We start from the raw sequence: 18,217 nt of genomic DNA, 5'->3' as shown, positions 1-18,217 counted from the left end.
ACGCGAGCGTGGTGGGTCCCCCGGACGCGTCACACTCCCACGCGTCTGAGAACCGAGCCATTTCTCGCCGCCTCCCGCTCCCCTGCTGGGCGCTCAGGCCGGGACTCGGGCAGGCCCAGGGCCGCCTGTCCGGTGGCGCTGTCGCCTGGTGCTTCTTCCCCCGGAGAAGCTCTGCCACACGGGGGGACTGAGGCCCAGGCTGCAGCCTGTCTTGTCGATTGGCAGGAGGCTGCTGAGCTGCCCGCCCCGCGGCTCAGAGGCTGAGGCACCGACGACATCAGTCACCGCTTCAGGCCCGAGCGCTCAGTCACTTTGCCTCCCTCCGCCTGCCTGCCACTTCCCATCCGCTTAAGGGTCCGCTCGGGGACTGGCCCTGAGCGCTGGCCCCCGGCCACCCTGGCCGAGTCAGGGCCTCTGCAGCCTCACCCGGCCCTCGGCACCCTCCCTCGCATCCATACGGTCTGCCTCCCGCCTCCCCTAGACGCGGACATCGAGTGACGGCCCGTGTCATCATTTTTGTGTCTATAACAGTGCTTTGTACACAGGAAGCGCTCAATAGATGCCTTCTGAGAGCTTCGAACGAAGGCAGGACCCCCAACTTACCTTCGAATCACAGCTCAAGGGACGATCTCTCCCTGGAAGCTTTTCTGGGTTAACCGAGGGCACCTTACCTCTCACTATGACCCCGATGCTCTTTTACTTTTGGAAATAGTTAATATGGCATAATAATAATAACATCTAATATTTATTAAGCACTCACAACATGCCAGGCCCTGCGGTAAGCGCTTCGGATGAATTCCCTTCCACAATCTCCCTCCAGGCCACTGAATAAAGTTCTGTTACTATCATGCCCACTTCCCAGCTGAGGAGAAAGCATAGGTTGGTTAAGAAGCCTACTTAACGCGCCAGATCTTAAAAGTGGTGAAGGCAAAACCGAAGCCCCAGGCTGCCTTGAGACCTGTGCCCAGCCTGTCCCACCCTCTGAGTTTGCCTGGCTGTGGACTGAGTGAGCCGCTCAGGGCCCTAGAGAGGCACAGTCCTGCAGAACTTCCCGAGATGATGGAATGTGTACCCGGGCTGTGTGGCAAAAGTAAACATTTTAACTAACATGAATTTAAATAGCCCAGCGTGGCTAAAGGCTACAGGGTTGGAGCGCACTGACCCAGCAAGTAGAAGGCGTATTTTAATGATCTTTTCTAAATATCCTACCGCTGTCCGCGGCCATCGAGCAAACTCTTTCTGAATGGCCGTCTCCGTATCTTTCTGTGTTGGGAAAACAGTGGCAATTAGCTTGACCCGAGTCAGTGAAACAAGGCTGATCCCTGTCCTTGACGTCCGTTTTAGACTCTAGTGGTTCCTTGCCATGTGAAGAAATGTGTAACGCTAGTCTCTGATTCACAGAGGCCTCGAGAAGGTCAGACATTCAAGGGCAGACTGGTAAATTGCCCTCGGTGGGGTGAGGACGGAAGGTCAGCTCCCCGAACACCTACTGCCCGCCCGACCAGTGTCGGGCAGTTTTTGACTTAATCCTAAAAGCCACAATGTGACCTAACGAGCAGTATTTCCATCTTTCAACTGTGGAAAACTGAGAAAGGTTAAGAAACTGTCTCAGAACGTGACAGAGATGTGGCTTCAACTAGATTTGTCTGATTTCACTGGCGCGTGGATTGAGGCCGTGAGACTGAATCTCTCCTTCGTCTTAATCACAGGATGGTCACTGTTCAAAGGCCAAGAGAAATATTCTCGACTGGCCATCCGTTCAAAGTGCGTGTGTGTGTTGGCGTGGGTGCGTGCACGTGGGTGTGTGTCTGTGCACGTGCATGTGTGCACGTGTGTATGTGTGCGTGCATGTGTGTGTGTATGTGATTGTCGCTCTCCTAGTGATACAAGGCAAACAGTTAGAATCAGTACCTGAGCCCAATAGACCTATTCTTTATTCTTCGTATTCCTCATAGCTAATGGAAAATTCTAGAGCCCAACACGGTTCTCGTTAGCCGCATGCGGCCATTGAGCCCTTGAAACGTGCCTCATTGAGATTTGTATTGTAAGTGTAAAACACACTCCAGATTTCAAAGTATTACTATGAAAAAATGCAAAAAATATCTCACTGATAATTTTCTATCGGTTTTTTAAAACGATCCTATTTTGTACACATTGGGATTGAACTTAGGTTAAAATTCATGTTATCCGTCTCTCTCTTTTTTAATGCGGCTCCTAGAGAACTTTTGGATACACGTGCGACTCGCATCGCTTGTCCATTGAGTGTGCGGTGTGCGCAGGACGCATCTACGAGTCTGGGATAAAAGATCGATGACTCGGTAAACTGCTCCTCAGCCTGAGAAAAAGCTCCCATCCCATTAACACCCACATGGAAAGGGAGTGGGGTTGGCCAGGGACAAATGCGGCTTGGGCCTCGGCCTCCTTCCTGGCCCCTTGGGTTACGCTCAGGGCATTGGCTGAGGTCACCTGACTTGTCCAGCCACACACGGAGCTCTGGACACCCTGCGATGTCCCCGCCTTAAACGGCGCTGTCATTTCTTTCTTGAGCAAAGGGCTTCGTCATTCCTCTCTGGGAGGCAGGTAGGTGATGAAACCATGACACGGGAAAATGACCCGATCTCTCCAAGGTCATTCCCGAAGGCCACGGCCACACGGCGGAGCGCGCCGTCTCCTGCGGGCATACCATGCCCGCAGCCTGGATGATCTGAGGGGCAGGAAAGCAGGTCACGCCCAGGCCGGTGGGGAGAGGGATCCGGGCCTGAGCGTCCCTGGCCCCTCCCCGCTGCGGGATTCGACACTTTCTCCCGCAGGTGGACCTGCCGGAGTTTTCCTCTTTGGCAGTTTAAAAGTGTCGTGAGCCTTTCCCTTTCCTCTTCACATCCATCCAGCCCTCTCCCTTCTTTGTGCTGCTTTTACACCCGTTTCCATAGTAACCACCTCTATTGTATCCCCGGCTGTGAAGAGAAGTCTTGCAGATGTGAGCAGGAATCCGACATCTTCCAGTAGCTGATTTGATGCTCAGTCTCCTCAGCTCCCTGCACCCACTTTCTTCTCCCTCCCGCTGCCCCTGCCCCCAGGTACCTTCCAGCCCTGAGGATGGCCTCCATCAGAGGCGAGCCTGGGGCGAGCAGGGAGGACGGCAGGGCAGCCGAGGAGGCGGCAGACTCAGGTGTCACTGTGAATCTTAATTCTTCAGGTGGCTCCGACACATCACACTACACACGGAAGATCTGGGGGGGTGGGACCTAAGGCGCCAAGGCCAGGAGCAGCGGGCTGAGGCTGTGCAGCCACCATCGGACAGGCACCCTCCCCCGAGGGCCTGTAGGACACAGAGTGCACCCCACACTCTGTCTGGTCTCCACTCACCTCTGCCCCAGCCTCACGAAAGGCTCATGACCACACCCGAGCATGCGAATGTCTTCAGCCATCTTTCCTTATTGGTTTGGACGGGAGGGCAACACACACACACACACACACACACACACACAGCAGGGCTTTGAAGACTCACAACAACCAAATGAGCCACCCACCCCTCCAGGGCCGGGCCCAGCTGGCCGTCCTGGAGGGCTACGGGAAACGGGCTGCGTCAGCCATCTCCCAGGATGGTTTGAGGGGTCCCTTGGAACTGGGCATGAATCTTCTGATTTCACAGGCCTGACAGCCCGATCGTAACAAACACACAACTGGAGAGAACCCAATCCTTTCCCACCGACATTATTTATTCACCTAAAGCAGAGCCCAGGCTATATTTAGCATATGACGTCAGTGGGTTGTTTGCATTCTTGGAAACTGGCAGGAATCCACCTCTCCCATGATCTATGAAATCACTGATAAATGCTGCTTTTCACCAAAAGAAAAACATCTGAATAAATGCGGCCCTTTTCTGCTTTCATCTTCTGTCCCCTGCTGTCCCGCACCCCCTCTCCTCCCAGCCAGGGCCTCGCCCTCCGCCTCCTCCCGCCCCTTCCACGGCTGGGATTTGTCTTTTTGTGGCACAGCTCAGCAGAGCCTGTGAAGTGGAAAGTTGCTCGGTATCGCAGATCAAAATGAGGCTGTTGGGATGCTCGAGATGGTTTTTTTCCTCTCCTGGAGCCTGGAAGCCTGCCAAAACGCCAGTGAACCAGGCGCACGCACACAGAAAGGCGGATCCGTGTGGCAGTGGCTTTGTGGGGCCCGGTATTTATGGCTCGGCGCTAGCTCGGGGTTGCTGTTTCGCAGGCGGAGACGGGAAATAGATAGTCATTCAGGTCCGCCATTGAGAGTGAAAACAGCCCCTGGACAGACTGTGCATAATAAACCAAGCACGGAGAGGAGCCGTAAGAAGCTCTGGATTTGCCGCACTGGGTCAGCCTTGAGGCCCATCAAGTTCGAGCTCCCGATTGGTGTGGTGGTGAATACCTGGCGTGTGGAACAAACCGTTCTGCTCTCCCTCTGCCTTCCCAGCGTGCACTGGGGCCATTATCCCAAGCAGCTGGCGGGGGTTGGGCTGGGTTGTGCATGCGGAATTAGATTAATTCTTGCCCTCCTGTGCAGATCGGTTCATACGGCCCGGAGCACGAGATTTAATTACCCTTATCTGTAAAAACGGACGTCATTATTGATCATGGATTTACCCAGTCTCTTTTATAACCAGCCACAACATTGAACTAACTCAGCAACCCCCGACCGGAAGCCAGGCGGGGGCTCTTCCTGGCCTGGAAGTTTCCGGGGTGGCTGATGTACGCGTCGTTGTCCTCAGCTCCTTCCAGTGGCCCCTGTTCTGACGCTGGGAGATAATAGGGGGACGAGGGAAGGGTTCGCTTCCAGCCCTCTGTTACTTTGGCTACCTTCATCATGTTCCCCTCCATCACATGCTCTGTCAAGCAGTCCTGGGTGGGCGACACCCCCCGCGGGCGTGAGGGACTCGGAGAGTTTCAAAAACACCACAGTGGCACTTGCCGAGACTGGCTTTCGCCCACACCCACACGTGCCCTGGGCCCGCCATAACGCTCGTCCTGGGAGGGAAAGACAAACAGAAAAAAGGAGGAGGCCGTGGGCGCCGACCAAGGCTGCGATGTTTGCGCCACGGCCACGGCTTCTCATCAGGTGAGGATGAAGGGACAGGTAAACGCATGACAGATGGGTGGATGGACCCAGACATCGCTCACTCGGTCAGTAAGAAAGCCCGCAGAATGAAGGCTGGCCGTAGGCGACAGCTGTGGATCCCCGCTCCAAATCAGCATTCGTCTGGGGGTCTGAAACGGGGGCCGCAGGTGAGTGGACGTCTTCATTCTAATTGGGATTTTTTTCATTGTTAAAGTGATGAGTGTCAGATCCAGATGACCTGGGAGCTTCCTTTTAGGCTCTGAAATTCTAAGGTTCTGTAATCATGTGATTCTGGCCTTGCCAAATCACCCAGGGTCAACCCTTTTCTGAGAGGTAACTGCCTCCCCTCCCTTCAAGTGAGATGAGTGAGCTCTGTCTCAGACATACATGCTTCTGGAACTCTGCATGGGGACTGAGACTTGAGTCAATAACCCTTCCTCTGGATGAACATTTGCTCTCTCGGTGAACACGGTCCATTGGGGCTCTCTGTAGGTCCAAGTCTTGTTTATCATGATTATTTCTCTTTTAGACAAAGATCAGTTCTTGCAGCCCAAGCTACTTGAGAAGCTGACTATCATTTCCGTCAGCCTCAACTCTCACATAGAATAGCACTGCGGCATCTAGCAGAGGGCCACGTGAGGGGGACAGATACCCACTCGCCCGTCTCTGGAGGCAGGCCCAGCCTTTTCCCCGTGCTGGGCTGCAGTCGGTCTGTTTGATGATAGGACTTGGGGTGAGGTATGGGGAGACCAGGAGCGAGTGAGGAGAGATAGACTGAGAAAGTTGAAAGATTTTATTATACTCACTTCCCTCGGGAGAACACGGCACACTGCAGGGCCACATGAGGAGGCACCAGAGCTGCTCAAGAGGCAGAGGGACAGAGAGGGGACCCGTGGGCAGGAGTCTTTTTTTTGGTTTCCATGGGAAGGAACAGGCGAGGCAGGGCAACGAGGCTGAGGATGGGCTAGCTGTGCTTGAAAGTGGCAGCCATGAAATTCATGTTCGCTGGGACGGTTAGACTGTATAGTTTAAAACTAGCCGAGGACCCCAAACATGTAAAGGTGTATCAGTCAGAATTCTCCAGAGAAACAGAACCGATAGAATGTGCGTGAGTGTGAATACAGACAGAGACGGGGGGCGTGGGGAGGGAGGGAGAGATCACGTTGATCTTAAGGGATCGTCTCAGGCTGTTAGGGAGGCTGGCGGGGTAGGTCTCCAGCCCGGAGACCCAGGCAAGAACTGAGGCTGTGCTCCAAGTTCACAGACAGGTCTGCTGGCACGGTTCCCTCTTGCTCAGAGGAGCTCAGTCTTGTTCTCTTCGGTCCTTCAAGTGATTGGATGATGACCACCCATGTTGTGGGGGGGGACAATGATTTCTGTGTTAATTTCACCCCCAAACACTCTTCACCGAAACATGCAGAATAATGTTTGACCACATGTCTGGGCACAGTGGTCCAACCAGGTTGACACGTAGAATTGACCATCACAATGGGAGAGTCACAATCTGCTTAGGGGCAGCTAATAGGCCCTTTGGTGGCTGTTGAAGCATCGCTTATAGAAATTAAAATTATTGTTCATACACGGTCATCGGCTCCATAAAGGGGTAACCCGCATGTAGAAGGATCTCTGAGGGGTCCTCGCCTCCCAGAACCCTCCCGGGCAGCCTTGCGAGTGCCTCGGGATGGCCCCCCATGGCTCACAAAACGCCATTCCCGCTGCGGGTCCTCGCGCCTCATATGGCCGGCGAGGTCAGAGTTTCCGTCTTCACATCAGAGACTGGTGATCGTGAGCAGGGTGGCGAGGTGACCTGGCCCCAGGTCAGCTTGCAAGTGGCAAAGCCAGACCTGAGTGCGTCCTCTGATCTCGAATGATAGGTGTGGCTTTCCACGGGTGCTCTGTGGCCGGGCACCGCCCCAGACGGTCATGCACATTGATTCGCTTGGTTTTCTGAGCAGCTGGACGAGCAGCCATCGCTGTCACCCCCATGTAGGGGCGTGGCGGCGGGGGCACACTCACCGTGTCGCACGGGGAGGGGACACACTCAGCGTGTCACATGGGGCAGGCCGGGACGGAAGCTGGGCAGAGTCCACCGCCTTCACACCCCCTTTGCTGCCTCCCCGCACCCAGGGCTAACGCCACCCTCTCCTCCCAGTCCACACCCACACACTGCTGCATACCGCACCCCAAGTTCACGCCGGAGCCCTTGTCCAGCGGTGGCGGCTGTAAGAAGACGAAACACAGAAACCCCCAAAGTGGAACAAAATCTCAAAATCCCCAGGGCTCCGGGAAGCAAGAGTCCCCTCCCCAAAAACGTCACTGTGGGGCTGGCCCTGGCTGCCAGCTTGTCGGGAAGGGCCAGGGCCCTGCTTCCCTCTGGAGCGCTCGTCCCCCTCACGGTGGCCTCCTTGCTCTGTCCCCACATGACATACGGGGCCCTGCACCTCCTTTCTCTGATCTGCCAAATGTGGGAAATGCGTCCATTTGATAAACCTTCTCCAGGTGCCGTGAGCTGTGCGGAGGGCCACGAGCTGAGGAGGAGGGGGTCCTGCCACACAGGCAGCACTGCAGCCAGCCCCGCCTCCCCGCCGGGCCTCCAGAAAGCGCCCTGGACCCACGGAGTCAGGTATCAGCAGCTCTGCCCGAGGGCCGCTGGCAGCTCCGTGGGGAGGGAGGGCTGCCCTGTAGCTGAAAAGACAAGTCCATGGGTGGAGGAAGGAGGGAAAGGCAGCCAGGCAGAGAGAACAGCACGTGCAAAGGCCCGGAGGCCCGGGAGCATTCCGTTCTGCTCGCCCGAGTATCAGCACATGATGCCATGGCCAGGAAGGCACAAAAGGCTGGTAGGTTAGACTGGCAACGGCCCGATGCCCCCGGAGCGAGCTGGGGTTCGTTCACCTGGGAGTCCCCCGCCAGGCCTCGTGCAGCCACATCAGCAGGTCTGGAGCCTCCCGGGCGTCGTGCACAGGTCTCCGATGCGCCCCTTTCAGTTGCCAAGTCTGGGTTTGGGCGAAGCCCTCGGAAGGAGACTCAGGGCCTGTGGAGAGGGCTGGAGCTTGCTTCCTGACCACGAGGGATTTCTAAGCTGCGTGAGGAGCAAGGTTAAGTACAGATGGGGTTACGGTGGGGTTATGTCCCCATAGACCCGGCGTAAGTTGAAAATGCATCGAATGCACCCAAGCTGCCAAACACCGCAGCTCAGCCTCGCCCGCCTCGCAGATGCTCAGGGCTTACGCTGACCCGCAGCTGGGAAAAATCGGGGAACACGAATCGGGGGCGGAGCCTCGCCTGCCGCCCAGCGTCCCGAGGGAGCATCGTACCGCATGTCACCAGACAGGGCAAAGATAAAACTCCATAGTGGGAAGAACGGTTTCCGCGGGCTGCGTATCGTCACATTACCACCATCGTGTAGTCAAGTCGAAAAATCCTAAGTGGCACCATCGTCACCAAACATCCCGGGCCACCGGCAGGAGAGCAAACGCCAGGCCGTGTGGCCCCCTGGTGACGGAGGGCGCGGGGCCAGACGGGACGCCTGGCTGGGGATGGCCACGCCCCCGGCCGCGGCAGCCCCCCGGCCACGGCAGCCCCCCGGCCTGCCCGAAAGGGTTTGCGAGCCGGGGCTCGGCCTGTGCGCACGCGCTCACCCCTGTCCGAGCAGGATTTCCCACCTCCAGCTGGACCTCGTCTCAGTGTGCTCAGGTCCATCCGGGCTTCAGACCCTCCTCCTTTTGGGGTTTGCCTAAAATCACCCCATCTGCTTCATGCAGCCTGGGGGATAAAACTATTCTGGTAAATGCCTGAATGTTGGTGACGTCTGCTGGGAGGCTTTCCCCGGCGGCCCTGTTTCCGCGGGGGCCGGCCGTGTGTCACGGATTCCCTTGCTTGGGCCTGGCCGGGGGCCTCAGAGGCCTGGTCAGTTCCCAGGGCTGTTCCTTGGGTGCAAAGCTGGGCCTTTGTGTGTGTCGATCACAAACACGTTGACCACACGCACGGCCCGTCTTCCTTCCGCCAGGCAGCGAGGGTGTTTGAAACACGACAATTTAAACCCCAAAGCAAATTGCTGCAAGGGATCTGCATGGAGGTGCTATCGTTTGCTCAGAGTTCCTTTTCAGCAGTCAGGCAACAGCGCCTGGGATGGAAGTCGGCCTGTCAGACAAGCCCATTCAAGCTTGCGACTCTGCTGTCATTTGCCCAACGGGCTTGCGATAAAGAGGATGAAAAATCTGCCAAATGCAGTGCCACCGAGAAACCTACACAGGGCCAACTCAAGGGCCAGGGGCGCCCTGCTCGGCCCCCTCCGAGGGGACAGCATCGGCATGGGCTTGTTCTGACGACGGCCTGTGACCTCAGATTTCAGCGCCCAAGAGGGGCTGGGCAGAAGGGCTGCAAGAAGCCACTTCTGTGAATCCCCGAAGAAAGGGAGCAGAGGACGACCTGACAATGAAGACCTTGGCTCCCGGAGGCCTGCCGAATCCGCCCCGCCCGGGCAGGTGTGCTGCAGGCCTGGGGCCTGCCCGAGGCTGCCGCAGCCCGGAGACTCATCTAGAGAGAGCGTAACAGCTTCTTTCTCGCCAGTTTGCACACAGTCTGGGCCTTCAATTCCCCCAGGGGACACCCTGGGCGCCTGACAGCACCCCTTGGGAGCCTGGGATTGATGTAGGCCCGGAGAAGTGGAGGCAAATCGGTCAGCTGGCCAGCTACCCGAGAGCCCACGCAGCCTGCTGGCCAGCACCCCGGGTTACGGGGACACGCAGACGCTGTCTGGCTCTGTCACCAGCTCTCTAGGGAGAAGGGCAGGCTGATCTCCGTGCTCTATGCCCCTGCACTCGGGGATGAGGCGGGAGGCCCCAGAACCCCACCCGCCAGGTGACAGGTTCAATGCCCTTGGAGGTGTAAGATCACGCCATACATACCGAGATTCGGATTTTGCTGTCTCAGCTGGCATTTATCGCGCTATCTGAGGTCACCTGCTTCCTTTGACCGCCCCTAACCTCCCTGACAGTAGGTCATTAACTCCAGTTTATGGGCGAGGCCAGAGTCTCAGAAAGGTTAACCGACATGCCCCAGTCCACACTGCCAGGAAGTGGCAGAGCCAGGAGCCAAATCCAGGTCCTCGGGATCTAAGTCCAGGGCCTCCCCAGACGGATTCGCTGGCCTGCCTCGGAGCCCACGGCTGCCACGTGGGGAAGGCCACAAGGGGCGGGCCACGTGGGCCTCTCACCTTTCACCCCCCCTGCGAAGTGTCTCCCGGGGAGGCTGCCCCCCCCGTCTTTCTCGTCTTTATGTCCCACCACCCACCTGTCGTGAGAAAAAACTCACATAATAAACCAGATTTTAAAGTAGCCACAAATACCTGGCAACCATAAAACCTGATGTGCATTTTGTTTAAAAGACCCCAAACTAAACGCGTCGGAGTGTGAGGGCTCCGACGTGGCAACGGCCCCCTGGGCGGCTCCTTTAGGGGCCACAGCCCCCCATGGTCACCGTCGTCACTGTCACCGCCGGCGTTACTGCTGGATTTGAGACCCGTGTGGTGCTTGCGATCACTGGCTCGTCAGAGGTCGCCTGGGCCTGCCCGCCCCACCTTGTGTCTGTCTTCCGCGCCACTCCAAACTGCCTCCTGCAAGCAGAGCGTTCCCTGGGGAGGTGTCTCTGGGGACCCTTTTCTGTGGCATCCTCCAACAGCTGTCACACCGTCCCAGTTGTTTTTCAAGAAGGAGGCCCCTGGGGTTTCATCGAGCCAGCCTCAGACTTGACCCGAGCATGTTGGTCTGCTCGCGGTCCCCTCCCCTCGGGAAAGGGGCGCCCAGGTGGCCGCCGCCTCTCACAGCTCGTCACCTGTCGTCTCTACCCGAAACGTGGGTTTGGACATGTCGGGTTTCAGCGGCTCCTGCGAAGGTCAACTCCCTCCGGGAACCTGGCCGTGCCCGTGCCCACCAGCCTCACGGCCCATGGGGCTGTGTGTCAGTCAGCATGGCGTGTCGAAGGGGACGCACAGTGACCGTCCGGCAGGAGCCAGGAGGCCGTCAGCCGGTCGGCACTACATCCCGCCGTTCCGTTCGCCGAGAGCTGTCAAGTCACTTCGGTCGGCCGTTCCTCCTTGACACCCTGGTGGGGGGCGGGGGGCGGCGGCGGGGGACTCCCCCCAGGGCACAGCATGTCCTCTAGCCAGCATCCTCGGTCCTTCCAGCCTCGAGTGCAAGCATCATGGGGCGGGCGATTCCAGAGTGTGGCTTTCATAGGAATCGTCTAAAATTTTAACCTGCTCGGAGCCAGCTGGAGGGCGAGTGGCCTGCAGCGAACCGCGGGGTGACCAGCACCTGCTCAGCACAGGCACAGAGAGCCCTGACGCCCCAGGCCCTCCCCGGCCAGCTCTGAAGCGAGGTATATTTTTAAACACCAGCCTCGTAGAGAGAATGTTCCCTCGCATGTCCCCATAGCCTACTAATGGGCCACTGTTGGCAACCGACACCATCAGCCCGTGCTAAGCTGTGCTCTCAATTTTCGTTCCTATTCTCGTCCGCTGGCAGACGAGGGGGGCTGCTGTCCCAGAAGACAGGCTACTGATGGGAAAGGTTTCAGAAGGTCCTTGTCTGCTCTCAATTTCAAGGCCGATTTTGCTCAGATCCTGGGCCTCTGGGCCTGTGCTCATTTACCAAGTCAGGAACTGGGGTCTTTTCTTTCTCCGGGGAAACCGCCCCGCGCTTCCCGAGGCTGGGCCCCCCGCCCCACTGAATTCATTCAGGACACCCCGCCGGGTCGCGCCTCTGGCCACTGTGTGCCCCGTTTCTCGGTATCGTTATCACCGCTGCCGCGGCTGCTGTCCTTGTTTTGAAGAAGCCGTTTCTGACCAGAGACCGGAGGAGACGCCCTCTGCCTGCCTTTGGGCCCCGCGGCCCTGGCCCTCGCCAAGGGACCGTCCTTGCCGGCTGTGTTTGTTTGACTTATGTAACATAAACAGCTCCAAGGAGACGGGTTCTTCGACTTTTGTTTTCAGACTCAGCCTCCACTTGCCCTGAGCACAGCTCGTTGCTTGAACGGTTTCCTGTAGCCTCTCTGTTTTGCTGCTGGAGAACCAAACAGCCCGCCCTTGACCCTTCTCGAGGGCCGGCCCTTCCCCCCTCCGCGTGGCCCAGCAATGAAAGTGAGATGATGCTGATGCCAGCCCCGTCCTCAGAGGCTCCGCCTGGGCAGAGAGAGGGGTTGGCGTGGGCCTGATGTTCCCTGTGCTTCCTTGGGGCACATGGCTCCTCCGGGCCTGAGTCTGTCCAGAACGTTTAAAACGCGGCTCCACTTAGCGTGCGGATCCACACCGACTTTTCAGGAACACGTCTGAGGCGTAAGGCGCGTGTGACGGAAGCTCCATGTTATTTTCCTGCTCACAGCCACTTAGACCAAATATTTTCAAAGCAGCTCGTGGCTAATTAGACCAAGCTCGTGGTTCATCTACCTAATGACTCCACGCGGTGGAGAAACACTGCCATCTTCTCGCGGAGCGTGGCTCGGCACGTGGCGTTCGAGGCATGGTTGGATTATGATACAGTTTTAGTAACAGTTTTTCTCAGAACAGCTCTCCGAGGGTTGAGCCACGTGTTCCTTTGTTTACACGGTTGTCTTAATGCAGATAACAAACATTTTCAGAATAAGTTATCCACTCTCACTTGTTCTATGGTGAGACTCTACCTCCGTCTGTAAAATTTCGTTTTGCCATATGCCATCTGTCTCTCTAATCGCCGCGAACACGCCCACCGGTCATCTCCCCGGGGGTCGCCGACCTCCCCCCGGGCGTAAGAAGGATGAGCTTTTCATCTCAGCGGAACTATGCGTTTGGGGAAAGGACTAGAAAGGTGGGAAGCGGAGAGGCTTGAAGAATCGAGTCCCAGGGGCGTGGGGGTAGGGAGGAGGTGGCAGATAGCGGGGTGACCTTGAATAAATAGCGCGAGGGGACAGACTGGGCTGGCCACGGTTCTCTTCCCCCTGGATTCTCAGAAAACCAGGAGAGAAAGCCCAGCCCGGGCCTCCGACAAAGCCACACAGCCTCTCCCGGCTCTTCGAGCCATTCAGAGCCTCTGCGTTTTTCCAGCAGCAGCGGCCAAAGCTTCCAACCCTTGCGTAGCCTCTGGTTTGCCAAGTCCCAGCTCACCCTCCCATCCCCTCCGTATTTCTCCCCTTCACGGTCACATCCCAGCGCTTCTCCACTTTTCAGGGCCTTCCAGGGTGGCGAGCGCCTCGCCCGCAGAGCCCCTCCCCGGGGAGGGGGCTGGGGGCCATCTGAGGGCCTTGACTTTCTCACACACGGTTCAGATGTGCAGGGGTGGGACTGTCAACAGCGTCCCCCTCGCTGCCAGAGCCGGCCTCCCCGCCCCGGTCCTGTTCCATCACCCCAGGGGTTCCAGTCATAGGGCGTGAAGCAAACAAAGAAAAACAGTAATCTGGTGTCCCAGTTGCATTTTTTGTTTTTAGAAAATGGTAATGATAGGTTATTTGATTACCCGCGGTTTGGCTGTGCTCACTCTTTGTCAAGCACATCTGGTATTTAGTAACAATGTAAGTAGCAGGCGTTTTTCTGGCCCTTAAAAATAAGCTCATCCGATGTCGCCACGCAGTTTGGAAACTCGTTGGAGAGGCCAGCCAAACTCGGGGAGATACAAGACTTTTTCTGGAGGCCGGGCAGCTGGCCAGGAGCAGCTAAAAAATGTGAATTGGCTACGAACTGCTGCCACGCAAACACTTCTGGAAAGTTCTGTGCTGGGGCCTGCCAAATCCATTATGCGCAACATGAATTACAAGAGTTTGTGTCTCTCTAAGCGGTTGCTTTCCGAGCTTAATTCTCCTGTGCGCTTTATGAAACATACACACACAACCAAAATGAGAAAAACACCCCCAAAACCCACGGCCATTTTTTTTTTTTTGGGTCTCTTTTCCGTTTGGGTTGCCAAGCTCACAGTTTTTCCTGAATCGGGAGAAATAGCCTCAATCTTTGGTTTGAATTACATTAAACCCAACACGTGGGAGGCAACTGTGCTTCCTGGAAATTCTAGAAAGGAAAGATGTCTCGCTTGGTGGAGACGGCCTAATATCTAGGTAGGAAAACCAATAAAATGCAGGAGAAGAACTCCGAAGGGGAAAAACATACACTCTACACTCGCCTGTCCAATAAGTGGGATTTGGGCCTCGCCGAGGGGTTTTAATCAGACTGGAAAGCAAACCTGTGGACGAAAGAACGTGCTTCGCCTGTGTCCCACGCTGTCGCCTTGCCCAGAGGCCGCGCCCCGCCTCGCAGTCCTGCAGACCTGTCAGCCAGCACAGGCCGTGTCTGAGGCGGAGGGTGGGCCCAGGAGGGCCTGCCACAGCGGGTGGGGGCGGGGGACCGGGCAACCCTCCAGTCAGGTCCCAGTTCTGCCCGGGCTTCCCTCCCCTCCGGGCCTGTTTGATCATTTGGTCTCTGACTCCAAATTGAGACTCACCTCTTGTGATTCAGACGCACGTTACTCAGAGTCCACCGGGTTGTTGATCGGGGCCTGGAGCCTCGCTGGGTTGTTGATCGGGGCCTGGAGCCTCGCTGCTCGTCCCCAGAAGCGCGGGGGTGACATTCTGCACAGGACACGCGAAGGAGCTAAGACGAGATAAGCATGTTAGCTCATCGGGGGACAGGCGGGACAGCCTGACCCTCCCAGGTCCCGCCGGGCAGTGCGTCCCTGACAGGTGGCCTTCTCCACGGGAACTGGGAGGTCGCTCCCCACCCCTTCATTTTCTGGGGGGTCTCTCTCGTCTTAGGTGCTCGTGTCTGCTTTAGTGAGTCAGAACTCTGAGGCGCTCTGACTAAGAGCTAATGGTGTCGACCACGTCGCCCCGGCGAGTCGCGGCTCCAGTCTGTGCCTCGGTTTCTCTCTCCGTGTTCGTCGTAACTTTCCCGGGGGAGGGGGAAAGTCACGAGATTTGGGGTCAGGGTATGGCTTGGACGCTTGTGATTTTGTGACCTCCTTCAGGCGGCAGACTCGTAAGTCTCAGCAGAGTGTAAAACACAGTAACGTCTTCCTTATAGTACACGGTGAAGAATCTGATGTAATAATAATTATGCACCTGCCTTGCAAACTCTAAAGCAGCATGCAAACGTGGGTTGGCATTAGTACCTTTCAAGTCCTAATTGTACAAATTTGATCTGAAATTACTGTGAACGTGATGCAGAGGGTGTGAGTCAAAGCAGTCTGCGCACAGTGCATTCTGGGAATTTATCCGGGCTGGCAACGAGGAGTGATTGTCGCTTTCTGCAGCCGATATAGAGCGGCCTCTCTCAGAATAAGTCTTAATTAAGTATGTCACCTGCCTCCTCCCCCTCCCTCCCCGCTCCCCAGCTCTCTTTCAGGACCCCATCGCTAGCGGTCACTGCCAATGTGCCTTTGACTGCACATTGGCAGTGACCACACTTAACCCGGGACTGAAGGTGAGGCCGAGGTGCCCGGCGAATTTCCCCTCCACTGTGAACTGTACCCCAGAAGCACAGTTCTCACAAAGCAGTTAAACAGGTTCGGGCATTTGGGAGGGGGCTCCGAGAAAGAGCCCTTGGCCTCATTTCTGTCTGGCTCACGTCGTCTGTCCTGTTCTCGGCTTACATGTGGAGCACAGGACACATTCGCTCAGTTGCCTCTTCTCGTGTTCCTGGACCTGTTTTGTGGGATCACAGGAAACGCAGCGTGGGGGGAGGCGGCCCCAACGGTCCCCCCTCCCGGGACGTCGCCGCCTATTCCCGGTGGGTTCTGCTGTTCCCCTCAGGCGGCCACCGTTTGGGGTCTTTACGTTTGGATTCCTCGGGGTGGGGGGCTTTGTCCTTTCTCAGTCTGAAGAAAGCTACCCTCTCAACTCCCCAGTCAGCGCGGCGACCTGTCACCCGCGAGCCTGGCCCCCCGTGGCTCCTGGGCTGGGGCAGCAGAGGACAGAGCAAGGGCTCGCGAATCGGGGTGAATCGGGGTGAGTCTGACGCAGGCAGAGTGCGGACGGCAGGCGCTCAGAAGGCTGCCGCGGGCCACGGCGGGGGAGGCTGGAGCCTGGGGCGGTGGCCAGGGAAAGAAAGGAGGGATGGGAAAGAAGGCCTGGCCACCGCCACTGCCAGCGGGGGCAGGACAGTGACGACCGGCCAACAGCTCCCACTCGGCGCAAGGGGGGGCTGTGCTTGCCCGGCACCCCAGGGAGAGCCTGCGAACTCTCCCGTTAACACGGCTGACGCTGACGTTCGTGGTGTCACGAGGATGAGCGTGGAATTTTCTGGAATAAGAATCGGAATGCGAAGCATTCCCCGGACACCGGAACATCCATCCAGCCGCTCCCGTCGGTCACCTTGCAGGCTGACCTCTGAGAATCAAGATCACACATGTCCATCATGCACCGTCATCTCTTGTCACAGTTTCCCTATGAGGTAGGGGCTCTCAGTGTCCCTGATCTTCATCTGAGGGAACCGGAGCTTGGCGGGGTTGAGTGGCCTCACCCAGGTCACACAGCTAGTAGTGTGTGTGGGGGGCGGGGGGGGGGGGACACAGCTAGTAGTGTGTGTGGGGGGGGGGGGGGGGGGGTGGTGGAGGCGGCACGGCTGGTGTCCTGCGAAGTTATCACAAGGCCACCCCCAGCCCGTCCCTTAAGATTATTTTTGCATTTCATGTCAACCCGGCCCCCCTCACGGGTACGCGCAGAAGCACCGAGTCTCCTTGGCACTGCCCTGTGAGCTCAGCTCCGTACTCCCTTATGTCACGGACTGTCTTCTCAGAGTCTCGTGACTTCCCAGAGCAGGCCTGAGACACCCTCCACCCGGCCGGGGCTTTCGGTTAACTCCTCCCATCTCGTTGGCCTCCCTAGGCATCACGAAACCACGAGAAAATTCCATACGTCTACTCATAAAGTTAATATTAGAAAGCTCACTAAAACTCAAGGTCAAATCCACCGATAAGGGTTTACTAGGCGAACCATTTCATCTGCCATTCTTAAAGTGACGACTGTTTTCCAGAGCTGACGCCACTCTCGGGTATGGGCTGCTTGCCGAGTCCCTGCCGCGTGCTCACTACGTCCCGCTGTTACAGGCACCGTGCTAGGAACTGCCTCGGAGAGGTCCTGCGCTCAGGTGGGCGTGGGCACCCCTCGACAGCCTCGTGATCCGGAGAAAGCTTTCCCCGTGACTTTGCACAGAACTCGCCTCTTCTTCTCCGAGGTGACAGCTCTAGCTGTGAGGGAAACCAAAAGGGCCTTCTCGGAGTGGTTATCTGATGCCCTAAATGTGATCGCTGTTAGTACGGAAGGGACCTTCCAATTAGCCGTCGGTTGAGCAAATGCGTGTGTGACACCAGGAGAGAAAGAGGGAGCAAATGGAGCTGCCACTATTGCTTCTAAATGACCAGGCTGGCTTTATTGCCACGGCATGATCACTAGGGCTACGTACGACCTTCACCTCTTACGTAATATTCCGAGAAGCTACAAAAGATTTTTGTTTTTTAACCAATCTCAGATATTACTAACACTTGCTAAATCGGATTGAGTAGCAGTAGTTCCTTCCTAGATCATAAGTGTATTTGGTTTTTGTTACGGTGTAACGAACATCCACAAACGTAGCAGCTTAAAGCATATGCACATCTATCATCTCGCAGCTCCCACGTGTCGGCCGGGCCCTCTGCACAGACGGTCTCACAGACAGCCATCGGTGTCTCAGCTGGAGCCGGGTCTCATCTAGGCTCAGCGTCCTCTCCCAAGTTCACAGGGCGGAACTCACTTCCTTGACGCTGAGGCTTGGAGTCTCTGCCCTCTCGACCTTCTTTTAAAGGGCTCATCTGATTAGGTCAGACCCACCCACGATAACGTCCCTTTCGATTAACTTAAAGACAACTGCTTAGAGCTCTGTTGACATCTGCACATCTCTTCGCCCTTGTCCCCTGGCATAATGAAATCACAGCAATGATAACCTATCGCCTTTACCGAATTCTGTTGGGTACCAGCAAATCACGGCCCTGCTCACGGCCAAGGGGAGGCGTGGGTACAGGGGCTGGGGTGCCGGGGGGGGGCCATCTTGGGCTCCATCTTGGGGGCCACAGGAAGCTGCTCGTGGATTGTTGATCTGTCCTTATGCTTAGCAGAGCAATAGGCACGCTGCAGAAGAGCG

At 56.9% G+C, this 18,217-nt stretch overlaps 1 long non-coding RNA gene across 1 annotated transcript in view; it reads left to right on the top strand.

Moving 5' to 3' along the window:
- The first annotated feature begins 3,386 nt into the window (after nt 1-3,386).
- LOC111728910 overlaps nt 3,387-18,217 on the top strand; it is a 16,127-nt gene continuing 1,296 nt past the window's right edge. Inside the window, exon 1 of the long non-coding RNA XR_002775997.1 lies at nt 3,387-5,252. This is a non-coding gene — a long non-coding RNA (uncharacterized LOC111728910). The remainder of the gene's footprint in view (nt 5,253-18,217) is intronic.

Source organism: Pteropus vampyrus, unplaced genomic scaffold (assembly GCF_000151845.1).
Source record: "Pteropus vampyrus isolate Shadow unplaced genomic scaffold, Pvam_2.0 Scaffold237, whole genome shotgun sequence".
Lineage (NCBI taxonomy): Eukaryota > Metazoa > Chordata > Mammalia > Chiroptera > Pteropodidae > Pteropus > Pteropus vampyrus.
The sequence above is the reverse complement of the archived record's forward strand: the minus strand, read 5'-3'. Positions and strand labels throughout refer to the sequence as shown.